Source organism: Vicia villosa, linkage group LG1 (genome assembly GCF_029867415.1).
Source record: "Vicia villosa cultivar HV-30 ecotype Madison, WI linkage group LG1, Vvil1.0, whole genome shotgun sequence".
NCBI classification, from domain to species: Eukaryota; Viridiplantae; Streptophyta; class Magnoliopsida; order Fabales; family Fabaceae; genus Vicia; species Vicia villosa.
The window spans coordinates 222,375,474-222,394,641 of NC_081180.1; the positions used below are offsets into that span (position 1 = coordinate 222,375,474).

Sequence of the window (19,168 nt, forward strand, 5' to 3'; positions counted from 1 at the left end):
ACTCATTAGGCATCTATGGTGGCCCAGCATTCTAGTCACTTGCTCGAGTAAATCCAAGAAGCAAAAGATCCAATACCAGACCATAATATTGAACAGCAGAGGATGTAAACAACACATGATGTAAACTGCAGTCCATGTATAAGACCATATAAATTTGTGTGGCTCATATGCTTGTAAGACAAGACAACATTGTTTTTTGCTATGACATAATCAACAATGTTGTGGTCTAAAAATGGAGAAGCCTGTAATATTATAAATAAAATCAGATTTGAAGATAGCAATAAAAAATTTACTGCAACACTATAGGATTCCATCAACCTCTGAAGTGCAAGTATAAGCAACTTTGTATCATGTTTGTATGATAGTGGTGGAAATGGAATAGGTGAGAACTTTCTAGAGTCCAACCAATGAACCGTCATTGTATAGATAGCAACAACTTCTTCAGGAGTAACATATGGTCCATCTCACTCCTGCAATCAGGAATAAATTATCACAATGATGTAGCTTCATGAAAACAACAAATTCTATTAGAACAATTCTTCAAAAATTGTTAGGGAAATAGCTGTTATTGACAAAAAAATCTAGACACCTAAGTGCTCTATAAATCCAAACACATGTGGTTATAGCTTTAACCAATTCATCTTCAATAAAACTAAATTAAACATAACGTATAAATTACAATCAAATAGATTACCTTCCAAGGAATATTTGCCTTCCAGCAATGCCAAGCTTCATAGTTCTTGCCTTATTATGCTTAATACCCTCTGTCAAACAAACTGTTTGACAAAGCTAACAACCAACAAAAGGAAACCAGACAGCTTTGGAATTGGTCCTGCTGCACCGGACCTGCACAACAAAGCTGCCAACAAACCACATCCGAAAACGGGATGCCACACAACATCACCAAATCCTGCACGAATGAAGGAAATATGAAATCGTTGAATCGATAAGCGACTTCTAAAGGCTTCAAATTCTATATGTTAAGTCTCTTCAAACCATCGATAATTGATGTCACAAAGGAAGCAGACATCTAAGCAGTGGCGGGTGTCTAACAAATACAAAAACCACACAAACCTGCTAATATGTTATAGTCACCTTGTCACAACTGGGAAATTGAAAAAAAAAATCTTCTCAAGTTTACGTAGGACAATGTCCTATCGATTAATGCTGCAGAACTTATCCTGCATATTCAAAAGGAAAATCAAAATAAGATCAAGCTTATTCATATTGAGAAGCTAATATAACAAAAAATTTCCTCGGTGATAACAGTATCGAACACGATAAGCTGGGTTCCCAAGAGCATGCCTATACAATTTAGGACAAGGCTGAAACTTTTTGCCTACGCAAGAAAAAAATGGCCAGTCAATATATCGGTCTTTCTGGCACGAAGTTAACATAATAATGACAGAAGAGATCTTCTTGGTCTGGTACTTGGTTCATGTTCTCATACGTGGTTCCTTTCACCATCAAGATACCACTTAGTCCAACAACATAAGAATTGAGCGATTTTCATTCAAATTTAAGAAAAATAGTTGGTGAATAGAATACACTACTCAATATAGTTTTCTCTAATAATGATAACATTAAAGAAGATAAATTACCTAGAACCATGGTGTAAGAACCAGAAGCAATCATGAGCGCTTGAAAAGAATCTAAAATAAAGTTCTCCAACAGCTCGGCTTTGTAGAATAACTATAACCAACAAAAATAACCAAACCAATCACTCAAACTTCACTTTTAATTTTGAAATTAAAACTGAAACCATCACGAATCAAGCAAAAACGCAAAGGATAGCGGACTACCTATTAAATTCGGATGTCGGCGAGGTGATTGTTGCAGATCCGGTGGCGGTGACGAGTTTGAAAAAGGTTTCAGATTTAGGGTTTCAAGAAAAAGAGAGAATAGAGAGAAGAGGGAGAGAACCAAATATGAGGGGAGAGGGGTGTGATTTTGAAATGAGGGAAAGATGGAAAAATGAAATTGGACCATAGTTTCAGCGACGCGGAGAAATGAGTTGTATATGGGGTGGAGAAAGGCGGTGGTTGTGCTAGGGTTTGAAAGGAAACGGAAGGAGAAGAAAGAAAACCCGTGAGAGAGATGAGAGAGAAGACCAGAGGTGAGGTAGGGTTTGGGAATAGAGAAAACGTAGAGAGGGAGAAAGAGAAAAGGTTTATGGAAGTACAATAATTAAAAAAACTGAGCAATGAGAACACAACATTTGGCATGTTCTATTTTTTATTTTGTTAATTACATGATTAACCTTTTGCATGGGTAAAGAAATTATAAGGAAAAGGCAAAATGGACAGTTTGGGCAATTTCTTAGTATTGGGTAGATAGTAGATTTAAGCGCTTGCAGGTTGAATGAATTAAGCTTTATAGGGTACAAGACAAGGAGATCCCCTATATGTTTATCTCTATATCCTTTGTGTCGAGGTTTTATCCGGTCAGATTAGTAAAAGCCAGAAGGATGCTTAGATCCATGGTCTTAAACTAGCCAAACAGGCTTCTCCACTCACCCATTATTCTTTGTTGATGGTATCATTTTATCATGAAGAGGTCAAGAGCATGAAGCAAAAGAGTTAAGAAGGGTGTTAGAGCTATACCAAGAGACATAAGAAAGTGAGTGTTAAAGAAAGTGTTGAAAAGAGAGTATTGCTAGCATTTCTCTTAGTAAATATGAACAAATCAGTCATGATCTATAGCCAGAATGAGGAGCTGGATTCGCATCAGAAGTGATAACAAAATACTCCCTCCGTCCTACGATGAATAATTCATTTAAAATAAAATGATATCCTAAAATGAATGACTTATTTTAATTTCTAATATACATTTTCAATTCTACTCTCTAATTAATAAAAACTTCACCATTTATAATACATGATAAATGTACTATAGTAAAAACAATATTTTCTCTCTTAATTTTATAAACTTTTTTTAATCTGTGTGAAACGTTGTGTTGGGTTACTCATTGTGGGACGGAGGGAGTAGGGAAATATTTAGGTCTTCCAACCTAATTGAGGAAACTAAAAGAGTTGACTCACTATGCCAAAATTGATATTTTGTATCGCTTAATTTAATAGCACTTTTAAAGAAAGTGCTATTAAAAAGGAAAAAAAATACATCTATAATAGCACTTTATGATCGAGCGCTATTAATTAATACAGACAATGTGATTTTGATAGCACTTTGTGGAAAAACGCTATTATTATATTTCAGTAAGATAATGCTTTTCTCAAAACGCTATTAATATTATACACAAAGATAGCAGTTTTGACAAAACGCTATTACTTTTATTCACTAAGATAGCACTTTTGTGAAACCTAATATTAAACTATCATATGTTAGCATTTATATGAAAAGTGATATTGTTTTTATAATATATAATTAATAAAATAAAATAAACAAAACACGTTTCTATGTTAGCCTCTAGATGAAATTGTTATTGTTTATATAATATATAATATATAATTAATAAAATAATAAAATAATAAATAGAATAAAAGAAATCTGAAACACAATATTTTCCATTCACCACCAAAAATCCCTAATCTTCTTCAACGCAAAAATTGATCGATTCTTCATCTTCGCCGTCAAATTCCGGTAACTCCGCCATCGATTCACCACTATCAGCCTTCGATATACCACTGTATTGTTGATTCTCTCAAGTCAGCCATAGATTCTCCACCACAAATAAAGAACGAACCAATGCACTTTTCTCCATTCGTCGACCCAGAATTCTCGTACTCTTTCGTCACGGGAAAGAGGAAACTACATGAGACCGTACTACAGTTGAAGTATTCTCGGAATTTTTGAAGGTGGGTATACAAATTCTTCTTTATTTTGAGCTTTTTTTCACTTACTTATTTGTTCTGTTTGAATCAGAATTTAGAAACATAGGGATTTTTTACTGAGATTTTTTAAACTACTTTATGGATATGCTCAAAAAAATAAACTAAATGGATGGAAGGAGAAACATCTACCTTGTGCTCGTAAAATTATTCTTATTAAAGGTTGTTTAGTCTCATTCTATCAGCTGTTATTTGTGTTGGTGATACTAAAAGGGGAATTAAGGGCATTAGATGACTAAAGATTACTAAATGAAGTATTTAAGTCTTAGTTAATATCTTCTTGATGAAGGATTAATAATTGTTGTGGTAAACATGAGGCAGTTGTGCAAGCATAATTTGAAGGATATTTTATCTCTAATGAGATATATGAAGTTTCTATGAGGATTTAAAAACAATTGCTATTTATGGCCACCACAAGTATTTAATTGCTTATTCTTTTACTTGATGTTCAAGGAAGATAAAGTCAAGATGTCACACTAGAGGGTACAACATCAGACAGTTACAAGAGCTGCATAATCTATTCTAGTGGATATGGCCAAGTCTAACGCAAGGTGAATATCTTAGTGGATTGAAATAGGTATATATTTTTCTTTTGTGATCTATGGCAAAGGAAAATATATTATTTGAGAAATCTTCAAAGAATCTTATCTTACGATAAAAGGAGAATAAGATATGCTTCTGTGTTATTCTTCTGAGAAAAGTGTTATTAGTGATGTTCAACCAGATGTTGAAGCATCATCCCTGCAAGTGGTTAGTCCAAAAATTGTGAAAGGCTAGCAGACACTAAGTAAGAAAGCTCTCAAATAACAAAATTGTTTAAATGGGAGTTCATTATTTGGAGTTTATTTTAGTCTGAAATCACCCGTAGTTTTAGAGATGAAATGACTACTGATGATGAATCTTGGAGTAAAAGCTTTTCGATAAATATGATAAAGATGGTATGAAAAGGAGAATTTTCTAGTTAATTAAACAATCGAGTCTCTTGGGTCAGAATTTATTTTATCATGGTCTATATCTAAAAGATTGATACAATCTCGAAGAAGGATGTATTCTCTATTAGGTTGATTATTATAAGTGTACAATGTCAAATTCAATGTCATGACATTGTTGTGTAACAATCTACTGCAATCAATGTACTCATGGATTTAACTCTGTCTACAGAAACAAGTCTTTGGTTCAAGTCACCATTGTCTCAGGAGTATTGCTACAGGCTAATATTGACACTTCTAAGATTGGTATGTCTAAGAAGCTACATGAAGTATTTTATGAGGTGCAAGTGGCATTTAGAACATGAGGGGTAACTTTAGAATTTCAGTGTTAAAGAATTATGGTAGTAACTGTTAGAACAAGATTTGTTCTTATCAATTATCTTAGTTTTGATGATAACAATAATATGAATTTTGCTTAAAGATAATATGGTACTCTAATCCAATGCAATTTCCCTTTCAGGAAATATATATAAAGAGTACGCATAATTCAGCGCTCAGAAGATGTGTCTCAAATGGTTCAGCATGCAACATCAGAACATGGTCTGGCAAGACATCAGAAGATGGTCGAAGCAGAATCAGAACATGGGTCTATGGAAGCATCAGAAGAACATGAGATCAGAAGCACTGAAGATCAGAAGATGGTATCACGCTCAGAAGCACTTCAAGGTCAGAAGATCAGAAGATGCTGTGCACCAAGCTGTTTGACTCTGATGATATTCAAACGTCGTATTCACAAACATCAGATCAGAAGGAAGTACACGTGGCAGACTACGCTGACTGACAAAAGGAACGTTAAAGCTACTAAAGGCTACGTCAGTAGACACAGCGTGAACAAGGCTCGAGGTAGTTGACAAAAGCGTATAACATTAAATGCAAAGCTGTACGGAACACGCAAAGCATTAAATGCATTCAACGGTCATCTTCTCAACGCCTATAAATATGAAGTTCTGATGAGAAGCAAGGTTAACGATTTTGCACCAAAACAACTCATATCAAACTTGCTGAAACGCTGTTCAAATCTAAACTCAGAATCTTCATCTTCATCAAAGCTCACTACATTGCTGTTGTAATATCTTAGTGAGATTAAGCTTAAATTGTAAGAGAAATATCACAGTTGTGATTATCGCTTTTTAGAAGCATTTGTAAACTCTTGAATTGATTACATTAAGTTGTAAGGAACTAGAGTGATCAGTTGATCAGTATACTCTAGGAAGTCTTAGCAGTTAGCTGAGCAGGAAGTCTTGGCAGTTGGCTGAGCAGGAAGTCTTGGCAGTTGGCTGAGCAGAAAGTCTTAGGAGTGAACTAAGCCTAGAGTGATCGTGTTGATCAGTAGACTCTAGAAAAGTCTTAGGAGTGAACTAAGCAGTTGTTCCTGGAGTGATCAGGTTTTGATCAGAAGACTCTGGAAGACTTAGTTGCGGCTAAGTGGAAAACCATTGTAATCCGTGCGATTAGTGGATTAAATCCTCAGTTGAGGTAAATCATCTCTGCGGGGGTGGACTGGAGTAGCTTCGTTAACAGCGAACCAGGATAAAAATAATTGTGCATTTTATTTTTATCGCTCAAGATTTTAAGTCACACTTATTCAATCCCCCCCTTTCTAAGTGTTTTTCTATCCTTCAATTGGCATCAGAGCGCCGGTTCTAAGGTGCAAGCACTTAACCGTGTTTAGAAAAGATTCAGGAAGAGAAAAACGCTTCATTTAAAAGATGGTTGATGAAAGTGAAAGGACTATACCTACACCTGCATCTACATCTGGCTCTGCTGAGCAATACAACGGTAACAATGGTTATACTAGACCGCCGGTATTTGATGGTGAAAACTTTGAATACTGGAAAGATAAACTGGAAAGTTACTTTCTGGGTCTAGATGGTGATCTATGGGATCTTCTGATGGATGGTTACAAACATCCAGTAAATGCCAGAGGCGTGAAGCTGTCAAGGCAAGAAATGAATGATGACCAAAAGAAGCTTTTCAGGAATCATCATAAATGTAGAACTGTTTTGCTGAATGCTATCTCTCATGCTGAGTATGAGAAGATATCTAACAGGGAAACGGCCTATGACATATATGAGTCCTTGAAAATGACTCATGAAGGAAATGCTCAAGTCAAGGAGACAAAAGCTCTTGCCTTAATCCAGAAGTATGAAGCCTTCAAGATGGAGGATGATGAAGACATTGAAAAGATGTTTTCGAGATTTCAAACTCTTACTGCTGGATTGAGAGTTCTTGACAAAGGATACACCAAGGCTGATCATGTGAAGAAGATCATCAGAAGCTTACCCAGAAGATGGGGTCCGATGGTGACTGCATTCAAGATTGCGAAGAATCTGAATGAAGTTTCTCTGGAAGAGCTTATCAGTGCCTTGAGAAGCCATGAGATTGAGCTGGACGCAAATGAGCCTCAAAAGAAAGGTAAGTCTATTGCATTAAAATCTAATATCAAGAAATGCACTAACGCTTTTCAGGCTAGAGAAGAAGATCCTGAAGAATCAGAATCTGAAGAAGAAGATGAACTGTCCATGATTTCCAGAAGGCTAAATCAACTCTGGAAGACCAAGCAAAGGAAGTTCAGAGGCTTCAGAAGTTCAAGGAAATTTGAACGTGGAGAATCTTCTGATGAAAGAAGATTTGATAAGAAGAAGGTCATGTGCTATGAATGCAATGAGCCTGGACACTACAAGAATGAATGTCCAAATCTTCAGAAGGAAAGTCCCAAGAAAAAGTTTCATAAGAAGAAAGGTCTTATGGCAACCTGGGATGAGTCAGAAGATGATTCAGAAGATGAGCAGGCCAACTGTGCGCTGATGGCGACAGAAGATGACGGATCAGAATCTACATCAGAATCAGATTCTGAAGAGGTATTTTCTGAACTTACTAGAGATGAGTTAGTTTCCGGTCTAACTGAACTTCTGGAACTCAAGTCTCAGATCAGTCTCAAATACAAAAAGCTGAAAAAGCAATTTGAATTTGAAACAAAGAAGCTTGAGTTGGAGAATTCTGAATTAAAGGAAAAACTTTTAAAATTATCCAATAATGTTGGATCTCCTTCTGATTCAGAAAAATCCACTCCCAGTCTGAACCATATTCTGAAAGAATATGATTTAAGTTTCAGGAAGTTCCTATCTAGAAGTATTGGCAGAAGTCAGCTAGCTTCTATGATATATGCTGTGTCTGGAAACAAAAGAGTTGGCATTGGTTATGAGGGTGAAACCCCATACAAACTTGAACCTGTTGATGAAATGAAAATTACATACAAGCCATTGTATGATCAGTTCAAGTATGGCCACTCACATGATATTAGGCACACTTCACATGCACAAAGTTTTCACAGTACACACACTAAGAAGCATGTGACACAACCTAGGAAATATCATGAAACTCACATTAAGAATTATCATGCTGTTCCTCCTATTGCTTACAATGTTAAACCCAAGTTCAATCAGAACTTGAGAAAATCTAACAAGAAAGGACCCAAAAAGATGTGGGTACCTAAGGATAAGATTATTCCTATTGCAGATATCCTTGGCTGCAAGAAGGACAAAGCACAACATGTCATGGTACCTGGACTCTGGATGCTCGCGACACATGACAGGAAGAAGGTCTATGTTCCAAGACCTGGTGCTTAAGTCTGGAGGAGAAGTCAAGTTCGGAGGAGATCAGAAGGGCAAGATAATTGGTTCTGGAACTATAAAATCTGGTAACTCTCCTTCCATCTCTAATGTACTTCTTGTAGAAGGATTAACTCATAACCTTTTATCTATCAGTCAATTAAGTGACAATGGTTATGATATAATCTTTAATCAAGAGTCTTGCAAGGCTGTAAATCAGAAGGATGGCTCAATCCTATTTACAGGCAAGAGGAAGAACAACATTTATAAGACAGATCTGCAAGATCTTATGAGTCAGAAGGTGACTTGTCTTATGTCTGTTTCTGAAGAGCAGTGGGTCTGGCACAGGAGATTAGGTCATGCTAGTTTGAGAAAGATCTCTCAAATTAACAAACTGAATCTTGTCAGAGGACTCCCTAATCTGAAATTCCAATCAGATGCTCTTTGTGAAGCATGTCAGAAGGGCAAGTTCTCCAAACCTGCATTCAAGTCTAAGAATGTTGTTTCTACCTCAAGGCCACTAGAACTCTTGCACATTGATCTGTTTGGACCAGTCAAAACAGCATCTGTCAGAGGAAAGAAATATGGATTAGTCATCGTAGATGATTATAGCCGCTGGACATGGGTAAAATTCTTAAAACACAAGGATGAGACTCATTCAGTGTTCTTTGATTTCTGCATTCAGATTCAATCTGAAAAAGAGTGTAAAATCATAAAGGTCAGAAGTGATCATGGTGGTGAATTTGAGAACAAATCCTTTGAAGAATTCTTCAAAGAAAATGGTATTGCCCATGATTTCTCTTGTCCTAGAACTCCACAGCAAAATGGGGTTGTAGAACGAAAGAATAGGACTCTTCAAGAAATGGCCAGAACCATGATCAATGAAACCAATATGGCTAAGCATTTCTGGGCAGAAGCAATAAACACTGCATGTTATATTCAGAATAGAATCTCTATCAGACCTATTCTAAATAAGACTCCCTATGAATTGTGGAAGAATAGAAAGCCAAACATTTCATATTTCCATCCTTTTGGATGTGTATGCTTTATTCTGAACACTAAAGATCATCTTGGTAAGTTTGATTCCAAAGCTCAAAAGTGTTTCCTTCTTGGATATTCTGAACGCTCAAAAGGCTACAGGGTATACAATACTGAAACATTGGTTGTAGAAGAATCAATCAATATCAGGTTTGATGATAAGCTTGGTTCTGAAAAACCAAAGCAAGTTGATAATTTTGCAGGTTGTGATATTGACATATCAGAAGTTGTTGAGCCAAGAAGCAACGCATCAGAAGTAGAGCTCCTCAGAAGCAAAGAATCTGAAGATCAAGTAACAGCTTCTCTGGAGGATCTAAGTATTTCTGAAGAACCATCTGTCAGAAGATCATCCAGACTCATCTCTGGTCATTCAGAAGATGTCATTCTTGGAAAGAAGGATGATCCAATCAGAACAAGAGCATTCCTTAGGAACAATGCAGACTGTCAATTAGGTCTTGTATCTTTGATCGAGCCAACTTCTGTTGATCATGCTCTAGAAGATCCAGACTGGATAATTGCTATGCAAGAAGAACTAAATCAGTTTACAAGGAATGATGTTTGGGATCTTGTTCCTAGACCAGATGGATTCAACATAATTGGTACAAAATGGGTCTTCAGAAACAAGCTTAGTGAGAAAGGTGAAGTGGTAAGGAACAAAGCCAGACTGGTGGCTCAGGGTTATAGTCAGCAAGAAGGGATTGACTACACAGAAACCTTTGCACCAGTGGCCAGGTTAGAGTCTATTCGTCTATTAATTTCTTTTGCCACTCAACATAACATCACTCTCTATCAGATGGATGTTAAGAGTGCCTTCTTAAATGGTTATATAGATGAAGAAGTTTATGTCCATCAACCTCCTGGTTTTGAAGACTCTATGTCTCCTAATCATGTTTTTAAACTTAAGAAATCATTGTATGGATTGAAACAGGCTCCCAGAGCTTGGTATGAACGCTTAAGTTCTTTCCTTCTAGATAATGGTTTCACTAGAGGAAAAGTGGACACTACTCTCTTTTGTAAAACCTTTGAAAAGGATATTTTAATTTGTCAAATATATGTAGATGATATTATTTTTGGAACATCTAATGCTACACTTGGAAAGGAGTTTGCTAAGTCTATGCAGGCTGAGTTTGAAATGAGCATGATGGGAGAACTCAAGTATTTCCTTGGAATACAAATAAATCAAACATCAGAAGGAACGTATGTTCACCAAACCAAGTATGTGAAGGAACTTCTGAAGAAGTTCAATCTTCTAGACTGCAAAGAAGCCAAAACTCCTATGCATCCAACATGCATCCTAGGTAAGGATGAGGTAAGTAAGAAGGTAGATCAGAAGCTATACAGAGGTATGATTGGATCTCTTCTATATCTGACTGCTTCTAGACCTGACATTCTGTTCAGTGTTTGTTTGTGTGCTAGATTCCAATCGGATCCTAGAGAATCTCATTTAACTGCTGTTAAGAGGATTCTAAGGTATCTGAAAGGTACTACTAATGTTGGTTTAGTTTACAGAAAATCTAAAGAATACAACTTAGTAGGATTCTGCGATGCTGATTATGCTGGAGACAGAATTGAAAGAAAAAGTACTTCAGGAAGTTGCCAATTTCTTGGAAGTCACTTAATCTCCTGGTACAGCAAGAAGCAAGCAACCATTGCTCTATCAACCACAGAAGCAGAATATGTCGCAGCTGCTGGTTGTAGTACACAGATGCTCTGGATGAAAAGTCAGTTAGAAGATTATCAGATATTTGAGAGTAACATTCCTATATTCTGTGATAATACTTCTGCTATATGTTTATCTAAGAATCCTATTCTTCATTCAAAAGCTAAACATATTGAGATAAAACATCATTTCATAAGGGACTATGTTCAGAAGGGTGTTATATCTTTAAACTTTGTTGATACAGACCATCAATGGGCTGATATCTTTACAAAACCCCTGGCTGAAGATAAGTTTAAGTTCATTCTGAAGAACATCAGTATGGATTTATGCCCAGAATGAGAAGATGAGAATTTCTCATGTATGAGTATCTTCTGAAATGAATGTGGAACATTTTTTTTTAATCAGAAGTTCTGATTGAATTCGTTTAGAAATTATGATTCAGTTATTACTAACGTCTCATTGTCTAAGTTGATTCAGAACATCTTGTAAAGCAAAACAGCTGTTACGCTTTATCTCGGGATGGTAAACCTGCCGTTACTATTCATGGATAAGCGCGCGTGCAGTTGAAGGGACGCCGACCATAGGTAACTGTGCCAGTCACTTCATTTGTCTTTATTATCTCTCCTCACGTCACGTAACATTAAATGCTTTTCATCATTCGTTTCATTTTATTTTCCTTTAAATACTCTTCAAAATGGTTTTCGGTTTCCTATCTCTTTGTTTTCCTCTTAAAATTTTTTTTTCTTCTCTCTCTCTCTCTCGTTTTTCTTTTCTTCTCTCAAATCCTAGCATTCACCTCAAGCCTGTTGAAGCTCCATGACTCAAAGGCGACAGATCTCTGTGCATCTCGGGATGGCTCTTCTAATACCGCTCAAGTCAGATCCTTCTTTGATGTTGTTATCAACTTTCATCCAAAGACAGAAGACTTTCTTGAGTTGTGGGAAGATAGGCTCAACGTCTATGTTGAGGGAAAGCCCCGTTTGCAACATTAGCTCTCTGTCTGTGAACTGTCCCTCACTTCCTCCTTGGTTCTGGGATCTCTCCTTCAGTGGAGGTTTCAGTCTGGAAGACAAGAAGTCCTCCGGGATTCTTGATGGGTTGACACAGAGCGTGTCTTGCTAGGGCTCTGTTTTTAATTTTTGTAGTGATTTCCTTTTTGGAAATCCTTTTTTGTATTTGCTAGGAATGTTTTTCATCTTGTTAAACATAGGAACCTTTTGTAATATCTTTTGATTATCAATGAAAAAGTTTCCTTGTGTTTTACATTCCAGTAAATGTTTTCTTTTGTCGTTTTATACATCTGAATCTTTTTTTTAATATACTTTTTGATGTTATGACAAAAAAGGGGGAGAAAGATAAATGATAAATGATTTGATTAAATCTATCAGTTGCTGGGTAAAGGCTCCCACACATTCACTAACAAGAACTTGCAAGTTCTATATGGTTTAAGTGTTTTGCAGGTACAAAGAAGTGAAGTGAATCTTCAAAGCAAACACTAGAAGCAAAACCATTGAAACTGAAGCAAGCTGAGTGCTGTCAAGCTTCAGAGATCAGAAGCAAGAAAGAAGAATGAATCAGAAGCACTGATAATAGAATTTGAATATCATTGTCTATCCTGTTCTGACAAAATTCTATTTGCCCTGATACACATAATGTTATGGCTCTGATACATTATTTGCTCTGATACATGTTTTTAGCCTAAAATGCTCTGATACATTTGGCTCTGATACATATCATGTATTTGAATATACATTTTATGTTCTAACTCGTTCATGCTGACTTTTGTCGTTTAGTTTTTGTTCTGTAACATTTCAGGATGTAGAGATGCTCAGATGATGCTCTGGTACATTCAACAATGTTCTGATACAAATCTAGCATGAAGTGATGTTGGTAGACATTCAAAGTTCTGAAGCTATCCGAGGGAAGCAGAAATCAGAAGATGTGAATGTTCTAAAAGATCCAGAAATTCAAGTTCTGAAGCTGTCCTGAATGGAAGCAGAAGTCAGAAGCTGTGAATGTTCTGAAGATCAAAGAAATTCAAGTTCTGAAGCTGTCCAATGGAAGCAGAAGTCAGAAGCTATGGATTCTCTGAAAGCAGAAGCTCATATGATCGTCTCTACCGAAATAATCAGGGAAGTCTTTTATTAAAGTTCTTCGAGTATTTATTTCAGGGGGAGATTATTTATCTCAGGGGGAGATTGTTAATCTCAGGGGGAGACATATTCATATGCTTATGCTATAGCTGTGTAATTTGTCTTTTGCCGTCTACTCTTTCTGATCGCAAATTCATATCATTTATATATGTTTTTGTCATCATCAAAAAGGGGGAGATTGTTAGAACAAGATTTGTTCTTATCAATTATCTTAGTTTTGATGATAACAATAATATGAATTTTGCTTAAAGATAATATGGTACTCTAATCCAATGCAATTTCCCTTTCAGGAAATATATATAAAGAGTACGCATAATTCAGCGCTCAGAAGATGTGTCTCAAATGGTTCAGCATGCAACATCAGAACATGGTCTGGCAAGACATCAGAAGATGGTCGAAGCAGAATCAGAACATGGGTCTATGGAAGCATCAGAAGAACATGAGATCAGAAGCACTGAAGATCAGAAGATGGTATCACGCTCAGAAGCACTTCAAGGTCAGAAGATCAGAAGATGCTGTGCACCAAGCTGTTTGACTCTGATGATATTCAAACGTCGTATTCACAAACATCAGATCAGAAGGAAGTACACGTGGCAGACTACGCTGACTGACAAAAGGAACGTTAAAGCTACTAAAGGCTACGTCAGTAGACACAGCGTGAACAAGGCTCGAGGTAGTTGACAAAAGCGTATAACATTAAATGCAAAGCTGTACGGAACACGCAAAGCATTAAATGCATTCAACGGTCATCTTCTCAACGCCTATAAATATGAAGTTCTGATGAGAAGCAAGGTTAACGATTTTGCACCAAAACAACTCATATCAAACTTGCTGAAACGCTGTTCAAATCTAAACTCAGAATCTTCATCTTCATCAAAGCTCACTACATTGCTGTTGTAATATCTTAGTGAGATTAAGCTTAAATTGTAAGAGAAATATCACAGTTGTGATTATCGCTTTTTAGAAGCATTTGTAAACTCTTGAATTGATTACATTAAGTTGTAAGGAACTAGAGTGATCAGTTGATCAGTATACTCTAGGAAGTCTTAGCAGTTAGCTGAGCAGGAAGTCTTGGCAGTTGGCTGAGCAGGAAGTCTTGGCAGTTGGCTGAGCAGAAAGTCTTAGGAGTGAACTAAGCCTAGAGTGATCGTGTTGATCAGTAGACTCTAGAAAAGTCTTAGGAGTGAACTAAGCAGTTGTTCCTGGAGTGATCAGGTTTTGATCAGAAGACTCTGGAAGACTTAGTTGCGGCTAAGTGGAAAACCATTGTAATCCGTGCGATTAGTGGATTAAATCCTCAGTTGAGGTAAATCATCTCTGCGGGGGTGGACTGGAGTAGCTTCGTTAACAGCGAACCAGGATAAAAATAATTGTGCATTTTATTTTTATCGCTCAAGATTTTAAGTCACACTTATTCAATCCCCCCCTTTCTAAGTGTTTTTCTATCCTTCAGTAACTATCTAGTCAGTTTGCCAACTATATGCGTTCATCTTACGATATTTGCAACTCACAAAAAGCATTTTCAATGGCATAGGAATGTTATTTCAAATGTTGTAACATCTTCCAGCAGTTGAAGCTTGGGAAAAGAGAAAAAGATTATAAAAAACATGTATCTCTCATACAATTAATGGTGAACTGTTACTAAAAAATGATTATATCTTCTTCCAAAAACGTTTTCTTTGACTGGAACATCGTTACATACAAGATTTTCGTTATACTTTAGGTAACTCTCCTTGTATTTAAAGGCTTTATAACCTCACCATCCTCAAAAATTGCGTTTCAATAATGAGCAAATCTTCCAAAGATTCTGGTGCTAAGGAGATTCATCTACTGAAGTCCAATAAGGATAAGGGAAGTAATTCAAAGAAGACGGATTTCAATAATGCAAAAAATGTTGGAACATCTACTAGAGCATCCAGGACAAGGAAAACATCTATGACAGAGATGAAATCCCTGAAGAAGAATCATGTTCATCTACATGATTTAGACTCAAATGCTGATGAAGACTGGGTTAATTTCATTGACTCAGGAGGGAGACTTAGATAGCTGTTATATGTTATCTATGTGCAAAACAAAATAAAAAGGGAAAAGAAAAAGATAATATCAAAAAAGGGGGGGTCTAGTTTTTGTCTCTTTGGGTCAAGTCTGTTTTGTTGTTTCCATCTTTCTTTCTTCGTCATTTTTTTGTTTTTGTTAGTCTAGGTTGGGTGAGTCTTTTGTTTGTTTTTGAATCAGTTGGGTCAAGCACCTAGTTATTGTGTCAGTTTATTTCTACTCAATTTTTGGATAAAAGGGGGAGAAAATGTCATTGAGTCTTATCTCTGTTGTCTCTAAATTGAGGAATTCCAAATTTTAGAGGGAGTGTGTCTTGAGTCTCTTGTTGTTTTTCTTTTTTGCTTTTGCTACTTCCACTTTTGTTGTGTTTGTGTCTGCACAATGTCGGGTTGGAATGTTATAAGTTAGCTAACATTTTGCAAATGGGGGACTTTTAGCTCCTTGTTTTTGGGATTGGCAGAATTTTACTAAAAATAATGCTTTAAAGATGATAAGCAAGATGTCATAACATTTTGATCTCTTGATACAATTGAGTATGAGCTTATAGGAAAAACCAGATGTCTTGACTGATGTCGTGACATTCTGAACCAGAAGATCAACACAGGCTGTTTAGAATCATGACAGATCTGATTTGTTTTTAAATTGATTATGTGGTATTTCCTTACGATGTATCTCAGTGATTTATGCAGGTCAAGAAAATTTGATCTAGAACAATGGAATCAAATCTCCGCCATAGTTAAATTTTCTAAAACTAGATGATTGAGACAATATTTGTTTTCAAGATTCAAAAATATTTCTCTGCAGATTTGTTGTAACTCTCAGCTTGTGGTTCAAGTAAAGTGTTTTGATGCCCATGGAATGTTGAAGACTATTTAAAGTGATCCCTTGACGTATTGTAACTAAGTTTTTTACAATTGTAAAATTAGGGGAAGGTTAGAAAGCTTAGGTTTTGAGAGTCTCTTGTTTTCCAAGTCACCCACATATTTTTTGATACTGAGTGGTAGACTGTATGTTGCTTGACTATTTGTCAAGCTGTGTGTTCCCACTCTTAAAGCTTTTAAGCATTGAGTTAAGTATTGATCCCTTGACGTAATGTAACTAAGTTTTTCACAATTGTAAAATTAGGGGAAGGTTAGAAACCTTAGGTTTTGAGAGTCTCTTGTTTTCCATGTCACCCACATATCTTTTTGTACTGAGTGGTAGAGTGTATGTTGCTTGACTATTTGTCAAGTTGTGTGTTCTCACTCTTAAAGCTTTTAAGCATTGAGTTAAGTATTGTTCTGGGTTGAAGCTTTTAAGCAAGACTAAGTATTTTGTATTTGAAGTGTAATCTTCTAAATTGGATTGTTCTTGATACATTCACTAGAATTGGGGTTGTTAGATATCACTAAGGTGATTTAAGTCGTGGGATGGTGACTTCCCAGGTCTAGATGTCAACTTCTAGGCAGAAGCTGTACTAGTTAGTGATTAGGCGAGAAGTTTTAAACTAGGTCTGTTTAGCTTTGAACTAATACTACTGATAGTGTATTTCCTTTTTGGTTTGGTAGCCCTCAGATTAGGTATTGTTGCACTGAACTGGGTTAACATTTCTATGTATTATTTATCATTCTGCAATTTTTATTAAGTATCAATTTCAGTCTCATGAATCTGGTCTGTTTCTAGAGGTCGTAATATCTGTCTTGACATCATGTGAGACAACTGTGTTAGCCTGTGTTGTGCCTGTACCAGAAATTTCAAGTACAAATCCGAGTGTGCATTTTCCTAACTCTTCTCTTTTATTTTTTTGTCATTTATCTTCCATACTTAAATCTGTACTTCAGCTCTCTTCTTTGGCCAAGTTAAATTCATTTTATTTATAAATAAAATTTCAAAAAAACATATCACACAATTCACCCTTCCCCCACTCACACCTCTTGTGTTTTAAGATACTTGATCAACATCCCCATTATTACCCATCTGCATTTTTATTTCTTTTGAATCAAATCTTCTTTGGTTAGGCTTGTAATTTTTATTTTTGAAAGCAATAGATTTTACTTTCACTTTCCCTTATTGTTTTTCTTTTGCATGTTATTGTTTCTTCTTATTCTAATGAAGATGAGGTATGTGTGGCTATGAGTTGTCCTTAAGGGAACTTTATCAATTAATTTTATATGTATCCATTATTCTGGAATACATGCGTGTGAGAATTCCTTTTACTTCATTCGATTTTTGAGATACTCAAAGTAGTAAACGTGTCATCCTCACAATTTCACTCTAGCACAGTGAAGTTTTTCTCACTCTATAGTGTAAAATGTATAGTTAAAAAGGAGTTGAGTTTTGGTTATCGCTCATCTCAATAAGCTTCGTTTCATTTTAGTTCACACTAGAAATTCTTATTTTTGTTTGAATTGGTTTTGATGATTAAATAAACAATATTATATGTTTTAAACATCATCAAGGAATGGACCTGAATAAAAAATGCTATATAATTTGAAATGTAAAAGTGTTTTTATCTTATTTGAATGATGTTGTAAATAGTGATGATCTCTCGTATTATTAAAATCAATACATTCAAAATATAGTTTTTTAGACATGTCTCTTTCAAAACCTCTTAAGAAAAAATTGAAAGTGAATTTTTAACTTAGATATTTGGTTATGGTTTGTAGATAATCGATTATGAGACATTTATCGCCCTATAATTAAAAATTGATGTGTCATGATAAATTAGGAAACGTATCTCGTTGAGAAAAAGATTAAGGTGCATTAAAAAAACATATGTTTTATGAAATTATTTTTGAATAATCGATTATAGATATGTCATAATCGATTATGGACAAAATACAAACATTTTTCTTTGTTTCCTTTTTCACGAAAATTTATAACAAGTTAATTATATAAAACACTCTGGTTATCATTTATAAAATACACCAACGAGCTTTTTTTTTTTTTTTTGGACAAAACACCAACGAGCTTAAAACCTTACAAAAAGTCTTTTCTCTATCTCACGGTCTGTTTTACAATTTTCACACTCCGATCTCATTAAAAAGGCTTGATAGATAGTTAAAGTCTTAAGGTGCAATCCTTGAGAGCTGAACTTAGGACACATGAATTGGGCCAAACCAAGATAAGCTATGGCATTAAGCTATGGCATACGCTTTCCTTTCTACCTTGTCTCTTATATTTTCATTTTATTAATTTTAAATATTTCAACTCATTTTTCTTTTGCGTAAAATTCTTTAGAAAGCCTTTATTTCTTAATGTTTTTTTATATACACAGACACACACACAAAATCAACCCCGCCCTATGATGCTTCAAGTAATTTTTTCAACTAGTGACATTAAGCCTAACTATTTTGTACTAAATAATTAGCTCAAGAGGCAAGATGACTTCACACTATTCATTATAAGTAGGATTGGTGAGGAAGAAAGAAAAAAATTGAATATATATATATATATATATATATATATATATATATATATATATATATATATATATATATATATATATATATATATATATATATATATATAAAAGTAGGATTGGTATCTTTTGGTTTATCAATATTGATGTATATAAACGAAAGAAGAACTTGAGAAGGAACATGAAAGTATTCTGGTAATAAGCGACAAACTTATACATTATCATCAAAGTAGCTAAACTCTCATGTTTTTCTTAAAAATCTTAATTGTAAATATTTTTCCTTGTGGACAAGGAAAGATTTAAGTTTGGGGTTGTGATGACAGTTTGTCATTGCACTTTTATAGTATAATTTTTAGCCAATTTATGTTCTTTTTGCTCTTAATTCATTTATGCTTTTTGTAGGTTTTGATAAAG

The 19,168-nt window shown here is 35.3% G+C and overlaps 1 long non-coding RNA gene across 2 annotated transcripts; it reads right to left on the minus strand.

Annotated features, from left to right (window-relative positions):
* Window positions 1-726: 726 nt before the first annotated feature.
* LOC131622955 (uncharacterized) lies at window positions 727-1,933 on the minus strand. 2 transcript variants are annotated; one of them, XR_009290054.1, is made up of 4 exons: window positions 1,803-1,933; window positions 1,602-1,692; window positions 1,096-1,181; window positions 727-910 (listed from the first exon to the last, which is right to left on the minus strand). It is a non-coding gene; the product is annotated as an uncharacterized LOC131622955 (long non-coding RNA). The 2 variants fall into 2 exon arrangements; XR_009290053.1 differs by lacking the exon at window positions 727-910 and having other exon boundaries at window positions 925-1,181.
* Window positions 1,934-19,168: the final 17,235 nt, after the last annotated feature.